The 17,953-nt window shown below is 49.1% G+C and overlaps 1 pseudogene; it reads right to left on the bottom strand.

Annotated features, from left to right (window-relative positions):
- Positions 1–16,605: 16,605 nt before the first annotated feature.
- Positions 16,606–17,888, bottom strand: LOC121101203 (annotated as a pseudogene).
- Positions 17,889–17,953: the final 65 nt, after the last annotated feature.

The following is a 17,953-nucleotide window of genomic DNA, read 5'->3' as shown; positions in this document are numbered from 1 at the left end:
TCACACCCCCTACGCTCCAGGACCACCAGGAGGACTCAGGGTCAGAAAAGGAGAACTACCAGCCCTGTCCACAAGGGGCAGCAGAAACACGATGCTCACCCAGGGTGGGGAGGACACAGAGTGGGGAGTGTCAGAGGAGAGAGCAAGGCCTGGCTCAGGCCGTGCAGAGGGCTTCCCAGGAAGGTGACACTCCCAGCAAGTGAGCCAAGTCTCAAAGGATGGGGGAGGCAAAGGGAAGGAGTGAGCCATCCCTGAGGTCACCCCCAGCTGGCCATCGACCACACCTGGACCACCCATGGGCCAGGCCAGGCCATCTGCGCATTTCCCAGTACAGGCATGTCACTCAGCCCTGGGCACTCCGCAGCAATGGTCAGGCAGCAACAGAGCCAACGCGGCTCCTGACTCTGCCAGCTCATCCCTGGGCCCAAGAGCCTGTCCAGTGCACCAGGGCTCAGGGAGGGGCCATGGAGTGTAGACCTGTTTACTCTGGCTCGACCTCCTCACCCAGAACCAGCAGGCACCACGACCAGCAGAAAGGCCAGTTATGCAACCACCCTCAAAGCAGCCTGCCAGCCCCAGAGATCCGGCCTGGCTGCCGGGCCCGGTAGTGGGACTGCTATGGCCTACCGGGCATGCCTGGGCTCCGAATGCCATTTTCCATATAGGTGCAGGATGCTCTACTGACAAACACCTGGGGACAGCAGGGGCCGTGGGAGGGAGCTAAAAATAGCACAGCTGGCAACGGAGAGGCCTTTTCCAAATCCTCTGGATCCTGTTATTCCTCATGCATGGGCCCTAGCGGCACACACAGGCTGGCCCTCAAGCATTCGCTCTTCTTCAAGGCTCCTGCTGAGAACAAGTGTGGGGGCCTGGGAGCCCTCCTACAGCACGTCAGGAACGGCACCGTCGTCAGAAGTCATGGAAACAGCCTGTCCCGGAGCTGGGCCGAGGGAAGGGAAGGCTGGGTCCATCTTCACACCCCCACATCCCCAGGGGTGTCTGTCTGGCCACCCCCTCTCAGACCAATGCTCAGTGTTCTCCACCTTTTCCGGACCTCAAGTTCTTGATGTCTCCCTTACTTGTTTGGCCATTAAGAATTAAGGGCCTTTCACTGTTTTTCATTTCTCATGTAAGTGTATACAACCCACTAGACACTTAGAAAAGCCACCTGTGTGGACGTGTGGGGTGTACAGCGCACAATTCCGGTGGCATCGGTCATACTGTGATGTGAATGGTGCGCTCTGGAAACAGGCAGTGTGGCTACTGGCATTGTCCAGGAGGAAACAATGCCTTACACAACTCTGTATCCCTGGGAAAAGGACGGCCATGCTAGTAAAGGCTCACAGACTGACTGCTTCGTCTCCTGCTTCCAAATATTCCGCACATGGGGTCCAGCAGACGCAAGGCCACAATACCCAATGGTCTAGAAAGAAATTCATATTGTGATACAATAATGTGTTTCCAGGCTCTGGAGGTGGAGAGTGGCAAGGAATCGATCTTTCTAAGGCAAGGGAAGATTCATAACCACTGAATGAGTTAGCACTACCTTCTTCTGAGTGCACAGATTAAATTCTCTGCCCCACCGACATCTGAAATGTACTTTACTTATAACAGATTGGGGAATTCAAATATAGTTATATGCTTTTCATAGAATTCCCATTCTTTTAATAACACAGTTTCAGAGTTTCAGATATGAGCAAATAGCATGTGGGAATAATAAGGCATCACGCCACATCAGGATGCTTACGTTCACAGTTTAATGACAAGGCTTGCTGGTGGGTGTCAAACTTCTCGCTCCTCATGCTCTCCTGCAGGTGTATGCACAAATACACACATACCATACATGCCTCAAGTTTTTAAAAATGTGCTTGAATTATGCACCCTACTCCTAATATCCTGTGCATGCGTTAATATCAAAAATAGTGGTTTTATTCAAAAACCACAAGGAAGACTGATACTCAGAAAAATGCCCCATATTTATTCTGTGCCTCCAAATACCCCCCAACAGATATGGCACATGTGCCACAGTTCATAACATCTAATTGTGTATTACCTGATACGAATCTCATAGAAGCCCTAGAGTTGTGCAGTGAGCAAGCTGTACAACTGCACACAGCACACCTGCCAGTCAGGTAGACAAAAGGTGATGATCCCATGTTCCAGACAGGAAAAGCAAGACTTAGAGAGATTAAAAGGACTAGATAACCTTCAAGGTTCATTTCTATCCTCATAGTACAGAATTCTCTGAATTTACCTAAGGGATCTCACACCTCATTGAGGGATGGTGCATGAGTCTCCACACACCAGCTCTACTTTTCAGTCCTATCTATACCTTTCTGTTTTCCCTCACTCTGTGGCACAGATGAGCTGGGCAGAGCCAACCTACCATACCGGAGGTAAACCTATAGGTGTACAGGGCAAGGGTGAGATGCACGGGCTCCACCATCCACCTGCCTGGACTCAAACCTGGCTCTGCCCCTCACGTGTGCGACCCTGGGCAGGTTACTCTACCTCTCCATGTCTGAGTTTCCTAATCTGAAAAGTGATGGTAATACCGCCTATTTCGCTGGGTTGTTGTGAGGATTAAGTAAGATAATACATGCAAAGAGCTTAGAAATCACCAGACACATAGTAAGCACTCAAAGTCTGTTATCCAAAAATTTATATAGATGTATAGATATAGATATTCTATGTGCCTCAGTGGTCTGATCTATAAAATGGGGATCGTAAACATGGTTACTCCATAGGACTGTTTTGAAGGTTAGATAACACAATAAACATAAGGAGCTTAAACAGTACTTGATGCATAGTAACGACTCCAAAAAAAAAAAGTTTGTTATTATTTTTTTTCCCTAAGAAGTCAGTTACCCAAGTTCACGAAGACTTACCAAAACAAAAGCACCAGTAAGTGTAGGGATCCATGCCATGCCTGAGGACGAGGAACACATGGCCAAGAGAGACTGTCTGAGAGATGACTGCTGTTTGCTACAACAGGTGACAGACAGGATGTATTAGAGATTAGAGGTCTTTGTTTTAAATTAATTCTTCCTGAGGTCAGGAAGTACAGAGGAGCATAGGTGAACAGGCGCCTGAGAGGTAGGGGGAAAGAACGGACGCTCACTTGCTGGTTTCTCTTTTCACCATGAGAACCCTTTGAAAGCCCTGCCTCGCATTTAAATAGTATCATCCCCTGGAGATCGCTGTTTCAGCTTCATTACAGTCTGTGTTCACAGAGTACAAATAGAAACCTTTGTGATTTTATTAGTTTCCATGCAACTCAGGAGAGATTTGCATGATAACATTTCAGCTCCTGACTTAAAGAAGGGACCAATTAAAAATATAGTGTTTGCACTGCCTGTCACCAGAAAATGAAAAGGTACCCAGAGTTTTAAAAATCTCTGTCATCTCTGGTTCATGGCTATAAATCAACCATTCAGTACAGCAGATACAATAACTATCGTCTCAATTTTTAGTTTATTTTTGTAAAAAATACTTGCAGGATGTCTGCACCCCCTAATATGAGCGTAACGACACTACAGAAAAATCTAAAGAAATATTTTTGTCCGGGCTTCGTCAAGTCCTACACAATCACCAATTCGCTCAGTAATACCCAAAAGCTACTGGGTACCCTGCAGACCTGTGAAGTGCTAGTGTAATATGTCTGTGACAAGTTAAAGTGTAATACGTGGCCCCCGGTTGCATGATCTAATTGATATTACGTAACCTACGACTATCCATTCCGTTCTGATGTACTAGCAGCTTACAGTTTGGGGGTGGGGGATGTTATTTCAGAAGTTGTTGAGTGTGTGGGGATCATCCCTTCAGATGTTCGCTCGCGGCTTTGCCACAGAACCTCTGATCATCCCATCCTGGCTTCTGGAGGCTGGAATGGTCCATGGAACAGAACCAAGAAGAGCATTCTCACTCCAGGGTTGCCTTCTGGGGCAAGTCAAGGAAAAGCCTCAAAGCAGGTTGATTTGCATGACCTTCTCTTTAATGAGAGGTTTCTTTTTATGCCCAACCTCCACAAAGCCAAGCTGTCAGAGCGCGCACCACTTACAGTCTATAATCCAAGACGTCTTCAACCTTGCCTCCACACCAAATTAAAACTAAAACCTCAACAGTGATGTGGCTATTTCCTAAGAAGTAATAGCAGAGTCCCAAAAACCTACTTCGGAGGCTTTTTTTTTAAATGACAAGTTTGAGGGTATTTCCAAAAGGGTCTATGTCCTTAGATTGTAATTCTTAAATATGCCACCTCATCAAAGCCAGTATGGACGTTTCGGGGACACATCAGTCAGATTTCACTCTTGTGATTTTTTTTTTTTTTTAGATTTTATTTATTTATTTGACAGAGATAGAGACAGCCAGCGAGAGAGGGAACACAAGCAGGGGAAGTGGGAGAAGAAGAAGCAGGCTCATAGTGGAAGAGCCTGATGTGGGGCTCGATCCCATAACGCTAGGATCACGCCCTGAGCCGAAGGCAGACGCTTAACCGCCGTGCCACCCAGGCGCCCCACTCTTGTGATTTATAATAGAATCAGAGGCTGCCCGTTTGCCTTGAATGATCTGCTCTCAGGTCTTCATTGGGTACAGATGATAACTTCAGAACCTGATTGAAGAAATGGCTATATATTGAAATCACTGAATCAGGGAACATGTGATGTATAAGCAAACTGAGGCCCAGCGACGATGACTTGCCTAAGACACCAGAGCCAGTCCTATGTCAAAAAACAAAACTCCAGCAGCCTCTAACTTCACTCTAAGAAGAGACACCATTAAACCAGACTCCTCAGGCAGAAGCAGGGTTGTTCCGTCTGCTCTCAGTATGGACACCACCTAAATCAAACAAGGCCAGGCTGGGTACTTCTCATGGCACTGCCATTTACCAGCCCTTAGAGGAAAATCACTAGCTGCCCCGAGGACAAACATGAGCACCACAGTGAAGAATGTGTCTGGGAAGAAAATGAGCCCAAAGATAATGGGGGGTCATCTCCAGGAGGTAGGATTTGAAGGAATCCCCCCCTTTTTTTATTGTGGCAAAATAGGCATAACATAGAATTTACCATTTTAACTGTTTTAAGTGCACAGTTCGGGAGTATTAAGTATATTCACATTGTTGTGCCGAAGTCCCCATCTTGCAAAACTGACACTTTGTGCACATCAAACAACTCCCCATCCCCCCTCCTCCCTGGAGTCCCTGGTAGTTCCGCTTCTATCTTTATGAATTTGATCTATTCTAGGTACTGCATGTAAGTAGAATCATACAGTTTTGGTCCTTTTATGTCTGGCCCATTTCACTTAGCATAACATCCTCAAGGTTCATCCACGTTGTAACGTGTTTTAGAATTTCCCTTCTTTATAAGGCTGAATAATACTCCACTGCGTGTATATAGTACATATTGTTCTTTCATTCATCTGTCAGTGAACATTTGGGTGGTTTCCACCTTTTGGCTCTTATGAATAATGCTACTATGAACATGGGTGTGCAAATATCTTCTTTTGGATTTGTACCCAGAAGCGGAATTGCTGAATCATACAGTAATCCAATTTTTAATTTTTTTTGAGGAACCACCACACTTTTTTCCACAGAGACTGCATCATTTTATATTCCCGTCAACAGTGCACAAGGATTCCAAATCCTCACAGCTTAGCCAACACTTATTATTTTCTGTTTCTTTTTTTAAGAGTGGCCATCCCAGTGGGTATGAGGTGTCCTTTTTTTTTTTTTTCCTAATGCCTTGCTGTACATTTCTATAACGAACATATAGTCCACTTACGATTGAGGACAAAAGTGTAAAACACTGAAGTTAGAAAAAGAGTCATGGATGGATGAAGGACTTGAATGTAAGACCCGAACCCATAAAACTCCTAGGAGAAAATACAGGTGGTAAGTTCCTTGACATCAGTCTTGGCCATGATGTATTGGCTTTGACACTAAAAACAAAGGCAACAAAAGCAAAAACAGACAAGTGGAACTCCATCAAACTAAAAAAATACCTTTGTACAACAAAGGAAACCATCAACAGAATGAAAAGGAAACCTGCTGATTGGGAGAAAATATTTGCAAATCATATATCTGATAAGGGGTTAATATCTAAAATTCATAAAGAATTTATATAACTCAATAACAAAGAAACAAAAGCAAACAATCTGATTAAAAAACCGGGCGGAGGGGCGCCTGGGTGGCGCAGTCGTTAAAGCGTCTGCCTTCGGCTCAGGGCGTGATCCTGGCGATCCGGGATCGAGTCCCACATCAGGCTCCTCTGCTGTGAGCCTGCTTCTTCCTCTCCCACTCCCCCTGCTGTGTTCCCTCTCTCGCTGGCTGTCTCTCTGTCACATAAATAAATAAAATCTTTAAAAAAAAAAAAAAAAAACCGGGCGGAAGGTCTGAATGAACACTTCTCCAAAGAAGACATCCAGATGGCCAACGGACACATGAAAAGATGTTCAACATCACTCAGCATCAGGGAAAGGGAAATCAAAACTACAATGAGTGGCGCCTGGGTGGCTCAGTCAGTTAAGCAACTGCTTTCTGCTCAGGTCATGATCTCAGGGTCCTGGGATCAAGCCCCACATAAGGCTCCTGCTCAGCGGGGATGCTTCTCCCTCTTCCTTTGCCCTTCCCCCTGCTCATTCTCTCTCTCTCTCCTCCCCAAATAAATAAATATTTTTTAAAAAACTACTAACACCCATTAGAATGGCTATTATCAAAAAGACAAGAAATAATATGGCGAGGATGTGGAGAAAAGGGAACCCATGTGCACTGCTGGTGAGAATGCAAACTGGTGCGGCCACTCGGGGGAAAACTGTATGGAGATTCCTCAAAAAATTATCATATGATGCAGCAATTCCATTTTGGGGCATTTATCCAAAGAAACCAAAAACACTAACTCAAAAAGAGATATGCACCCCCCTGTTTATTACAGCATTATTTACAATATGCAAGATATGGAAACAACCTAAGTGTCCACTGACAGAGGAATGGATAAAGAAAATGTCATAGATATCTAGATAGATACACAGACAGACAGACAATGGAGTATTATTCAGCCATAAAAAAGGAATGAAATCTTGTCATCTGCTACAACACGGATGGTATTGAGGGCATTATGCTAAGTGAAGTAAAATAAGTCAGACAGGGAAAGAGAAATACCATATGATCTGACTTATATCTGAAATCGGGGGTGGGGGAGAAAAAAAAATCTCAAAGATACAGAGAACAGACTGGTGGTTGCCAAGGGCTGGGAATGCAGGGTGTACAAAATAGCTGAAGAAAGATACAAACTTGCAGTTATAAAATCAATAAATCATGGGGATGTAATGTGTAGCAAAGCAACTATTATTAATAATACTGCATTGCATATCTGAAAGTTGTTAAGAGAATAGATCTTAAAAGACCTCATAACAAGATAAAAATTATGTAACTATGTATGGTGACAGATATTAACTAGACTTACCATGGCGATCATTTCACAATATATAAATAACAAATTATTGTGTTGTATGCCTGAAACTAATGTAATACTGTATGTCAATTATGCCTCAATTTAAAAAAAAAAAAAACGAAATCTTATCAGGAAAATAGGGTTGCACATGAGCTTAAGGAAAGGTTGCCCTTTGTAAGACTGAGACAAACCACTGACTTCTCTTGTGAGTTCAGCTAAAACACCATTCCTATACCCTTCAAGAATCTTACACCTGATCAGCTGTGGCTGACACAATGCGCAGGAGAAATGGCCATAATTCATGGGCAGCTAAAACAATTCCTGGGAGCACTTTCTTATAGCACTTTGTGAAAAGTGCTCCCAGATGCACAAAGAAAAAAAACCACGTATATAAAGCTGCTGCCAGCTAATGTTGGTCATGAAAATCCCCAGCACCTGGATAAAACCTGCCATCTTCCAAACCTTCCTATAACCTGAGACCCCTTTCTCTGAGTTCCCCACTTGACTATCACTGGACATCCACTTTTTTCCCTTCCGAAGCCATAAAGGGTCTATACTCCAAAGTCACATAAAGGGAAAACAAGTTAATGTAGGAGCCGCTCCCTAGGAGGGGCAGGATTCTGCTCCTATGTAACACGGACACAAAGAAGATCCCCACGGAGCCTGTGACTCCCAGTATCTGGGCTTCGGGCCACCCAGGCTCCATTTATCAGTTAGCTAGACAATACTTCTCACTGGAAGAGCTAAAAACCTTCCAAAAGTGAAATCATCCTTTCTACTGGTCTTTACATAACACTTCACTCCTTGGGGGTGAGGTCACTTACTCACTCATTGTCATGACTTACTTAAGACCAAGGTACAGGAACTAAAAACAAAATCCATCCAATTATATATTTGCCCAGCCTCTAATTCCCAGAAGAGAAATTCTATTTTTCATTGTGTGAACATCTCCCTCTAGCCCCTACTCTCCCTCACCTTCTCCTCTTACATGTTCTCTTTTCTGGTTTCTTTCTGGTCCGCAGAGTAGGAGAAATGGCCACAGGAGTATATGGAAGCCCAGAGAAGAGTTAAGAGGAGCAGCTGGGAGGAGCAACGTTCAATCCTAGGGAGCAGCTCTACTTAAATGGTGCAAAAACAGGCTCCAGATCACTCTCTGCTCTCTCTCCTTTGGGAACAGCCAATACCTAGAAAGCAGAGTTCAATTCAAGCGTCTTAACAAAGGATCCACACTCTACATCTGGATTCCTGGCATGGCCCCAGAATCACATCTGCTCCCCAGCCAAGCCCAACACTAAACTGTGAAGGGAGCTAAACTTTGGAACGCAGTGCATGTGTCATTGACAAAGAGGAAACTTGATGGCCCAGGGACAGCCAGAACCACCACCCACAGCTTCTAGCAAGACCAGACACATCCTGGAGGGCAAACGATCAGAACCAACGGCCGAAACAGGCCACTTTCCAAACTCTGGGGAACGGGACAAGGAGAAACCTTGTGACCCCAGGTGAAGGACACCAGTAAGTCATTAAGAGAAAAAGAAAGTGGCCTGAGAGGGGTAGAATTATGGGCATTCGACCCCTCAACAATATTGCTGACATTAACCACCACCTCACTCTGGGCCTTCCTGGGCTGAATTTAGAACCTAAAATCTATTATCCACCAAGATTAGTTCTGGGTATTGTGGAAAGAGACGAGAAGCAAAGAGGGGTGAGTGCAAGGAGAAAGATTTTTCCATTCATCCCAAAGTGGGTTGTCCTCTCTGGAACAGCAGCCTCAGAAGATCATGAACACCTCCGTCCCCTATGATGACAGGGCACAGAGCTCCCAGCACTGGCACTGGGGAGGAAGTAGAACCCAGGGCCCAAATCTCCCTTCCACCTCTATGACTTCGTAATGCCATGTGCTTCTAAGCTAGCGAGATCAAGCCCCTGTTTGCTGTCCACTAACCTGCCAACTTCGGTCTCTGCTCCCAGACTTGGCAGGAGTCACTATGGAAGAAGGGAAGGAAGGAAGGAAGAGCAGCAGGAAGGAGAGAAGAGAGGAATACAGGCATTTCGGCTAATTACCTTTGGAATGCCCAGAGTAAACCAGATCTGGGGCCCTCAGAAAACCAGGTAGGGAGGCCAGTGAAACAGCAAGGAGAATACAAAGTGAATGAGATGTCTTCAATAATTTTGTATTTGGCCGTGTAAAGAAGCATTAGTCATACAGGTAATGAGATCTTACAGGGAGATGAGGATGTTAAGTATATCCATTCTGGACCTGGAGTGTCAATTCCATTTCCAGATTGGCAATTAGACAAAGACAATCACCAAATAATGCCAGAAACAAAGCAAATTCCATCTTCCATTATTGTGAAGCTGCGCTTCCGTCTCCTGCCTGACTCACCCAGCTCACCACGGCTGCCCACCATGAACTAAATCCTCGCTACCCCTGGTCAAGAGACCTGCATGGCACAAATAACTGAGACCCAGGAATGACTCAAACACCATCGTGTCACCAAATCAAGCCCCTCCCTCTCACCCAGACTTTCTCCATAGCTTCTAACGAATTACCCAGAAAAAGCAGCAAAATGTATCTGCAGCTACCACACTCCCACCCAGCCCCAGGCAACCACCGTGGAAAGGGCCTCCCCGACATATATGTGTGCTTGCGTTTACAGCACTCAGTTCCTGCCCTCGGGGGATTTACAGGCAACTCCGAGACCAGACGTGTGCACACCCCATGAGAACATACTGGTTCCTTCCTCTAAACCCTGTCACAGAAAAGTTACACCTGGGTCTTATTTTTCCCCTAGCACCAGCTCGGTTTGGGGCACACCGTTAAGCGTGTACTTACCCAGTCATAAAAGCAAAATCAACAACAACAATCGTAACCTTAATGTTAATCTGAGGACCTATTCTGTGCTGGACAGTGTGTTAGGCCCTTCTTCATTCCAGCTGCTGAAGATGTTTTTGGCTGAGAGTTTCCTCCGGCTTCTCTCTGACAATGAACGACAGAAACAGCACATCTCAAGGAAAAAGTCCCTGCGAGTGGGAGCTGCAAACAACCGTGCCAAGGTGACAAAGGAGCTGCTTCCCATTTCACCTGCCAGAATCCTTGAGCAGAACAGCTGGAGGGGGCACGGCACAAGCCCCTCCCCCCACCTCCCCACACTCAGGATCTGTCTTGAGTCCAATCCTTTCAAGTTGAACCCTCCATTTGGGAAGGTCCACCCAGGTCCCTGCGGAAAATCAGGCTGGCAGTTTTGCTGCCCGCTGACTTCAAACGCTCCGGAGGGAGTGGCCAGCAGCCGGCTTCCTGGAGCATCACCACAGGGCAGCCCTGGCGACCCCAGGAGCCTTTAATTTTGCAAAAAGGTGGTTTGGCTGAGTTGCCGTCCTGGACTTCGAGAAGCCTCCCCTCTTGCAGTGTGACCGGCTGGCACGAGGGAGAGCCCGCACGTTGATGGGCAGGCAACACACAGACCACACCCTGTACACCCGCAGAAGGCGGCTCTGGCCGCCACAACCCAACCCCAAGCCACCAGCGCCTGTGGGTTCCCTGGGAGCAGGCACCCGAACAGTCAGCTGTAGCAGAGGGCCCAGACTGAACCACAGCAGCCCAGAGGGGCCTGAGCCGTCTTCTCCACCTGGCTGTCCTGGCAAGAGTGAATCTTCCTGGTCCCACCCCGCCCCGCTGCTCAAGAGCTCGGAATTTCCATATTTAAAAATAGGCTTTTTTTTCTTTCAGGGAGGGCATGACTGGAGGCTGAGGAATGGTCCGGATCCTTGCTCCTCAAAGTGTGGTCGGCACAGCAGAGGCACACCCACCCCTGTCTTGTCAGAACCTCAGGCCTGACCCTGGACCTTCTGAATCACAAGCTGCCTTTTAATGGCTCCCCAGGTGATTCATATGCATATTAAGGTGTGAGAAGCCCCAGGACTAGACCAACAAATGTTCTCTCCAGCCCTTGGAAGCAGAGATAGGATATCCCAACTAAACATTCCTTGAGACTCCTACCCAGAATGCTAGGACACCCCTGCCTCTGAGGCTGAGATTCCCTTCCTGTGTGCCAAGGGCCAGGATCCCACCCACTCAAGAAGCATTTCCAAAAAGGAGGCAGTTTCGGTCTGCTCCCTGCCGTGCACAGAAAGGCTGTGGAATTTCAGAGGTCCTGCAGGAGGCCTGACCTTGCCTGACCCCTAGACACGTGTCCATGAAGGCCAGGATTCCCTGCAGGGCCCAGGAGCTGCAACTTCACTGCATGAATACAGCCCTTTCCACCCGAGCCACGGAGGCGGCCCTCCAGGGGCTCCACGGCTCCTAAGGCCCAAGAAGATGGTGTTGGCTGCCGTGATTCGCAGGTTAGCAAGGCCACTGCCACCGTGAGCTGGGACACCCCCACTGCCCACTTGGGCAAGAGGTCCTGGCACTGCATTCCAGGGCCAGCCTGACTGTTTCAACAGCACGCTTCTCTTGCCCTGGTGAGACAGAGAGAGGGACCCAAAGCAAGCACTTACTCCCTGCTACCAGGCACCCAATGAATGTCCCCATCCAGGGAGGAGGACAGTAGCAAGGTAAACAGGGGGCCCACTTGGCCTTATCCTTGGAATTCTTTCCGCCCCATGCCGAATGATAGGGCAGTTCTTCCTTTCCTCCTGTGTGTTTGGATAAGTCCCCAGTGTACCTGGATACAGAGTCAGCCCAAGGCTTTAGGTCACCCATGTCCTCCTAGGAAAGTCTATAAAATAGGGCTAGAGAGAGTACCTACACCACAGGGCTGTGCTCTATGACAACCCCCAATTTGCAGATGAGGAAACTGAGGCACAAACAGCAAAGTCCTTGCGCAAGGTCACAGGCTGACTCTTGGGTACGAAACAGCAGCTAGACAGCTAGGCAAGTCTGCTCAAAGGGAGCACAGTCAAGAGCAGTTTAACCAATCTCTCTACTACAGGACTTCTCCAAGCCTGTGATGTGACTCTCCAAGGGGGCGCTCAGGTGTGCCATGACTCACAACGTTTTTCACAAGGTAAGGACAAGTGCTCCACAAAACACACTTTGGGAGACACTGCTCTGAGGAAAGCTGGTGCTGGTACAGAGAACCCTGGCCAGGAAAATGTGACACAGCAGGGGGAACAAGTCTGTGAGCTCTGGACTGGGGTAACAGGGATGGACATGGTCCCTTATCAATGATATGACGCTGGCCGGCCCCTGCCCTCCTACCAAACGGTTCACATCCTCTCCGTCTACCACCCCTGGAGCCACGTGGGGTCAACACTAGTCAACGCTAGTCCACTGACGTCCCACCATCCAAACAGCAGCCATCAAAACACAGAGCCTTCCCGCCTGCCCCGCCCCAATCCTTCAGCCTTGCAACAGCCAAGAGCCATGAACCCAAATCTCAGTCTGACCCTAAGTGGTTGTTGGACCCAAGGACAGTAGACTTCAGAGACCAGAGGTTCCTTCTGGCTCAAAAAGTTCTATCTGGGGGTGCCTGGGTGGCTGTCGTTAAGCGTCGGCCTTCAGCTCAGGTCATGATCCCAAGGTTCTGGGATCAAGTCCCACATCGGTCTCCCTGCTCAGCTGGAAGCCTGCTTCTTCCTCTCCCATTCCCCCTGCTTGTGTTCCCTCTCTCACGATCTCTCTCTGTCAAATAAATAAAATCTTAAAAAAAAAAAATAGTTCTATTTGTTGTAGTCTGTGCCCCTCTGGGGCCAAAAGCGTTCAAGGAATCAAGGGGAAAACAAACTTACCACTTTGTGGAGCTATTTACAGGAAGCCTGCTTAGTGCCAGGCATTTGCTGGGTGCTATATACCCATTATTGCTATTCCCCACAAGCATCCTACAAAGTAAGCATCGTTACACTCTTTTTACAGATGAAGAAATCAAGGCTCGATATGGCTGCCAGCCAAAGATGCCCTGCTAATTAGCGTGAGATCCAGGACTTGCACTTGGGTGTGACTGCCGAGTCTCTACTGAAGTGTGCGCTTCTGTCAAGAGAGCCAGGAATGGGAGGCAAACACCCTCTGCTCAAGGGAAGGTCAGCTGCAACTCCCCTGCGACTGGGACCTGACAGCTTCTCCAAGGCCACCCTAAGTGATCTGATCAGAGAGAATTATCTGAAGGTCGTCCAGCGCAGGCAATCCCCAAGACGAGGTGAGGCAGCAGGGCCAATCTGGAATCAAGAATTCTGAGGCACTGAAGCTCCAGCCCTGATTGGATGCGTCAGGCCAGACCCTGGGTAATTACCAAGCCATAACGGGATCTGATATTTATATTAGTCACGGACCTGACAGAGAAAACGTGTTGTTTTCTCAGACACAGCCATGGAGACAATACCTCAATAATTCATTACATGCAGACCGGGCTTGATCAAGCCCAAACTTCTACAGGGAGGACAGCTCAAACCGAGAGCAGGCGTGAGCCTCTGCCTGGCCACATTCAGGTCCCCCCACAAGCCACAGCTCCCTCAGAAAGCTGATCTGAGTTTCCCCAGACTAATCTAAAGAGAAGGAGACCGTGTGCTGGAAGAGGAAAAGGCGGGAATAAGGACACAGAAGCACTCCAAGGCTGAATTCCTAAAGAATTTGCCAGAAAATTGCAAAACACATTCTGAGCTAGAAACTTTCCCCGTAGTTTCTCAACTCCTTTCAACCACTGACACTGAATCACAGAGCAGGAAGGGGCATCAGAAGTCACAGAATTCAATCTCCACGTTTTAAACATAAGGAAAAAGAGCCCAGAGATGTTAAATGACGTCTTCAAGGTCGCAGCCCTATCCAGGCTGCCTGAGCTGCTCACTGTTCACTACAGTCTGCAACTGGATTGGACCTCAACACGTCACAGACTCGTGAACACAGAGCTCTGATGAAACCCAACAGAGAAAAACAATAATGTGAAAAAGTACAGCAAAGAACACAGTACTTGATGATTGCACCCAAGTGCCCAACAGGGGGAAATGTGATTAGTTCTCTCATTTCCCAAAAAAAGTTCACATACCATTCTTTTCAAAACAGTAAAGTCGCTCACCACTTGAGATTCAGAGGCCAAAGGTGCTAAGAATGAGATGTCCCATAGAGGCCCACCCATAGTCCCAGCTTCCCTTGATCAAAAAAGATGGTGCCATCCTAGAGCCCAGATACTTGTGACATCAGGACACCCTGCAGAAACTTACCTCCCATGGAAGTTCAGATGTTAGAAACCAGCCCTCCAAGGGACCCCAGCTCCTGTTCAAACCATCTTGGGACTGAATGAGGGTGTGGGTAAGCACATTGAGGGCCGACAGAATTCTGTGCAAAAGCAGTCTCGGTTTGCTTGGGAAGCCTAGCACGATAACCATTATTCCTAACTTAGGCCAAATGCATTCTTCCGTATGGCCCCTCAACAACTACCAAATACTTGCAAAGTATAAAGAACGAAGGACAAAAAACCATGACAACAGTAAAAATACAGACCTCAGGGGTAGAAAGAAAAGCTCAGAGAAGGCCTAAGTTACTATTAACAGGTGTAATGAGCTGGCTACACATGGTTCAAGTGAGCAAATCAAGGGGCAGTTATTAACAGATTTTGGGCATGTTTTAAAGTATACTCTAGGGGCGCCTGGGTGGCTCAATCGTTATGCGTCTGCCTTCAGCTCAGGGCGTGATCCCAGGGTCCTGGGATCAAGCCCCACATCAGGCTCCCTGCTCCGCTGGGAGCCTGCTTCTTCCTCTCCCACTCCCCCTGCTTGTGTTCCCTCTCTTGCTGGCTGTCCCTCTCTCTGTCAAATAAATAAATAAAATCTTTTAATAAATAAATAAATAGATAAATAAATAAAGTATACTCTATTGGTATCAAAAGGGACCTGACCTCATCCTCCTTGGACTCATAAGCTCTTAAGCAACTGCAAGCAGCTCTTGTCCCAGGTTGATTTTTTGTAGAAACTTCCAGTTACGTCAACTCAGCCGGTCTCAGAGGTACAAAATGTAGCCTAATAGATAGGGATCATTTTTTCTAACGATCGTTGACAAAAACCTCTTTTCTTGAGAAGACTGACGGAAGTTATGCTTGGTCATCGTTATGTGAACAATCCAATCGGCACTTCCTCACAGGGACTGCAGTGACATCCGTGGACCCCTACAGTAAATGGACCTGAAAGCTGGGCTTAAAACCCCACGATCACAAAAACACCACAACTTACTTCGACTCGTTGAAAAAGTTTTCGTTATGATCCAGAATGCCCAATTCCTTAAGGATGAGGAGGCTGTTAAAAACTGCACCCAAACCACTCAGTGGTTTTGGACATTTTAGATGCCCACGACCAGGAGCTCTCCCTCCCCTAAGGGCAGACACGGACTCTCAGGAAAGGAAGAAGACAAACAAAACTCCAGGACTGAAGACTGTGGGAGGAGGAGGAGATGAGTGAACGTGTGATCAAGAAGGCTCTGGGCACAAGTGGCTGAGAGGAAGGGTAAGGCACGAGGGAAGCATGGTCTCAGGGTCTTTGCTTAACCTGTTTGCCTCTCGGGAACGAGGGAGGTTTCCCACCTGGACAAGTCAGGAGAAACCTCTATGGCGAAGGAGGTAACTCCAAAGCTGGCTGGCCAACATCTGGAAGCCTCCAGAGAAGTGGGAGGAGGAGGAAGAGAGAGATGGCTTTTATTTTTCTCCCTTATTTCCAACACACCAGTATTTTCCAAAACACAAATGTGCTGCCACAAAGCACAGCTGAGCCCCAGCACCCAGCGCGGTGTATAATTAATGATCAAGAGAGAGAGCCTGGGTTCGCCCTTGTGCTTCACCCACAGCCCCTGGCTTCCCTACTTCCCAAAGCAACTAAGGAGGCTGCTGCTACAAGTTGCGGAGCCCTGTGGAAGTTTGAGGGGTCTGGGATTAACTCTACTAGAAAAAGGTGTGAACGTCCCGACCAAGCTCTGCCTCCACGTTGCACCGTTCCCCTATTCCCTCTGATCTCCCCTCCCTGCGAAAATGTTGGCGCTGTGAAGTCCCCTAGGATGGGGATTACTCAAACACAATGCAGCTCGGTCCCTCTTTTTTCCAGTTCTTTTCTTTTTTATTCTGCAGTTTTCTGTGAAAAACTGCCCCAGCCCCTCACCTTCAGCCAGTGCGGCTGGGGGGGAGGGAGGACATCTCTAGGGACACGGCGACAGACCAGGCAGTCAGCCTAGCAACCCTACTTAAGGTGTAGTGAGCCTCGGTGCTGGTGGGCGTCTCTGCACCAGGAATAGCTTAAGCCAACATCCAGCCACCTCAAAAGCGCCGGAGAGGAGGCTCCGCGCGAAACTGCGGCCTCGGAGGCTGTAGCGCGGACCTCCTTGCTCCAGCTCCCCGCTACTGGAGGCATTTCCGGGGACCTAAGGAAGGTGGCGTGGGGGCGAGAATAAAGAGGGTGAAGCACTTGGGGTGGAGGTACGTTCCACGAGAACATCTAAGGGATGGGGAGGAAGGTGACATCAGATGTGCGACCTCGCCACATTCCTAAAGTGGCAGCCTCCGTGGGTTGCCTCTCAAACTGGGATGCATCTCCCCAACTTTCCCTCGCTGTCCCCGAGGTCCCCCCCACTTCCTTCAGCCAGGTCCCTCCCCCGGGATTCCCCAGTCCAAAAGATTTCCTCCCCTGCCCAAAGGGGTTCCCCCGCCGTCCGACTCCGCGAACTCGTCTCCCCAACAGGTTTCTAGAGTGCGGGCCGACGTGCTCCCCCTCTTCCACCACCAGGAGCCCGGCCGCTGCTGGCGAGGCGGGCGGCACACGCACCCGAAGGCCCCCGGCGGCCTCGGGCTCCGCGTGCTCCGCTCTCCCTACCCCGCACCCCGGCCCCCGAACGGCGCGCGTCCCCCCGCCCGGCCCGCACCGCAGCCGCCGGCCACCCCGCCATAAACAAGGGGACGGGACCGGGCGGCCGCGTCCCGGAGCGCACCGGTCGGGGGCAACTCCTCAGCCCCGGCGCGCCGCCGCTGGCGCGGGGAGAGCGGAGGGAAGGGCGGGCGGCGCGGGGAAGGCAGGCAGGGATGGAGGGCGGCACGGCGCGGTGAGGAGCGAGGAGGTGGGCTGGCGCAGGGGGCGGGCGCCCGGGGCGCGCGTTACCTTCGTCTTGCCCCCGCAGTGGCAGCAAACGGTCCACAGGTACTTGAGCGTCCGCCAGAGCAAGATGATGAAGAGGCCCCCGAAGAAAGTCACCATGGAGGAGGCCAGGAAAGCCCACCACATGCGCTGGCCCCGGCTGTCGCACGGCACCTCCATGGTCACCGGGATGATGAGCGCATCCATCTTGGGCTCGTGGACCGAGGACGAGGAGGAAGAGGAGGAGGAGGAAGAAGAGGAGGAGGAAGAGGAGGAGGAGGACGCGTCTAGGCTGAGATGGTTCGCGTGGATATTGCTGCTCATTCTAAGACTGCTGCCTCCGCCGCCGCCGCCGCCGCCGCTGCTGCTGCCGCCGCCGCCGTCGCCACCATTTGCCATAGCTAGCAACTGGCAGCCGGCGCAGGGGCTCGGGGGAGCTCCTCCCGCCGCCAGCGCCACCCCGA

Source organism: Ursus maritimus, unplaced genomic scaffold (genome assembly GCF_017311325.1).
Source record: "Ursus maritimus isolate PB19 unplaced genomic scaffold, ASM1731132v1 scaffold_7, whole genome shotgun sequence".
Taxonomy (NCBI): domain Eukaryota; kingdom Metazoa; phylum Chordata; class Mammalia; order Carnivora; family Ursidae; genus Ursus; species Ursus maritimus.
The sequence above is the reverse complement of the archived record's forward strand: the minus strand, read 5'-3'. Positions and strand labels throughout refer to the sequence as shown.